The 1973-nt window shown below is 42.8% G+C and overlaps 1 pseudogene; it reads right to left on the bottom strand.

The window, feature by feature from the left end:
• Window positions 1-1245: 1245 nt before the first annotated feature.
• On the bottom strand, window positions 1246-1386 carry LOC146339854 (U1 spliceosomal RNA; annotated as a pseudogene).
• Window positions 1387-1973: the final 587 nt, after the last annotated feature.

The following is a 1973-nucleotide window of genomic DNA, read 5'->3' as shown; positions in this document are numbered from 1 at the left end:
ACTGACGACTCCATCAAACATTGTAATTGCCTTAACAGGGTCAAGAGGTTTCAGAATTCATTTTATAAATGCATTATGATGAACTTAGCATCCTTTTGTGTGCCCAAGCCCTGCATTTATTCCTCCCGTCACTCAGTAGGTACAAGGGATATTTACTGCCACAAACATTTAGAAGCTATGTGAACAAGATTCATGGCCTGTTTCTGATAAAACAGAAAGCAAATTGAGCACGATCAGCCTCAGTAGATGACCTATAAATCAGTTGGCTCAGACCAGTAAATCGAAGATGAGCCTTTTAAATGGAATTATTTAATGGTCTTGTGATGTGTACATTTTAAAAACTTTCCATATAAAAACAACATCTTTATTGTGTGCATTTTCTGGACAGCAAACTGGCCCAAATAAATAAGTGAATAAGGGCCATTTCAGCCAATGTTTGTTTGACATTAACAAACTTTTAGAATAAAATACAATTATACAATATCAACTATACTACCACACACTATACTATATAAACTAGTATGCTATACATAATCTATATAGTTCATCAGTGTAACTTGCTGCTCTGTGTAGCTTGGGTAAAGCTGCTTGTGATTTTACTTTAATGAAGAAAATACTGTATATGATGATAGGACGTCTTTATATTGGTAATAACTTGTCTCCTCTTTATTCAAACCTTATTTTATATTGTAGAGTGAGAAGGCACACTGGCAGTGAATCAATAAACGATTCAGCTGGAAAATCTAATCTACACTGAAGGCCACTATGACTTATTTGAGGAAATTTCAATGAAATGAAATATTTGTGTAAGGGTGCAAACTTATGCATGTTTAGATAGAACAAAGTGCTGCATGTACTCCCAGCATATCCCAGCTAGCATGGCAGGCTGGGAGATTTTGGGGAGGTGTAGGGCGTTTTCTTCCTGTCTAAATATGCATAGGATTGCACCCTAAATCACAGGTGACAAGATAGGGAGGAGGTTAGATGATACTTGCCCCAGAATAAGATGACAATTACAATCACCCACACCCATACCCAAAGAGTCAGTTGTGTCTGCCTTACTCTCATGATGCCATTGAGTGGATTGAATTAAAAGTGATGAGGCAGTGGCCCCATTTAGACATTTTGGAGTGCCTTCCCTAAAGAAATATACCTGGTGCCAAATTTGCAGTCTTTTTGGCACCAGGTTAGGTCATATCTTTTTACCCAGGCATTTTAATTTGTATACCCTCTCAGTCTGCCTTTGTTATTGAACACAAATTATACAGTCGAGTTTCCTGCATTTGGGGAAATCGCAGGGGTCAGCACACCCGGAGTGCAATGGATGCGCCTCACCCTGGGAAAACCACCTTCGTGATCATGGTGTCTCCCCTGCCAGGTAAGTGATTGAAATTTTTATAACTTTTTTTTTTTAATGGCTCTTTGGCTTATCTCTAACGGTGTCATTTCATGAGTTCAAATGACATTGTGCTAGCAGGAACGTGGTTCCAAACTATGCACAAGAGGAGAATCCAACTAAAGGTAGGTTTGTGCAAGCACAATTGCGCAGGGGGATGTGCATTATGGTTGCGCAACCTGTTGTGCAACCGGTTGTGCATCACTCTTGTGCAACCACTCGCGCATTCTGCATGTGTGACCTATTGTGCAACCTTCTGTTGAAGAGGAACCCGCACACAGTTCAGAGGCGCAGCTGGGAGGAGATCCCCTCCCGGTACACATTCCTGATAGTGATAGTGACCCTGGCAGGGAAAGGGAGGTGCAACAGCAGTCTCTGGAAGCTAGGCGCCGGCGCAGCGTCAAGCGGGAGATGGCGGGCGCTGAGAGGAGGCACTCACCCCACTTGGCGCGACGGCAACAGTGGCGCCCTGATGCCCCATGGGAAAGGGGTGGACTCTCTCCTCCTAGCCCATAAGTTCAGAGGTTTCCCACCTGATCCTCCAAACGGAGATCAACTGATTCCTAAGGCTAGAACC

Source organism: Heloderma suspectum, chromosome 7, assembly GCF_057233095.1.
Source record: "Heloderma suspectum isolate Gila_16-S chromosome 7, 16-S_ref, whole genome shotgun sequence".
Lineage (NCBI taxonomy): Eukaryota > Metazoa > Chordata > Lepidosauria > Squamata > Helodermatidae > Heloderma > Heloderma suspectum.
Note: the sequence above shows the minus strand (reverse complement) of the source record. Positions and strands in the feature narration are given on the sequence as shown.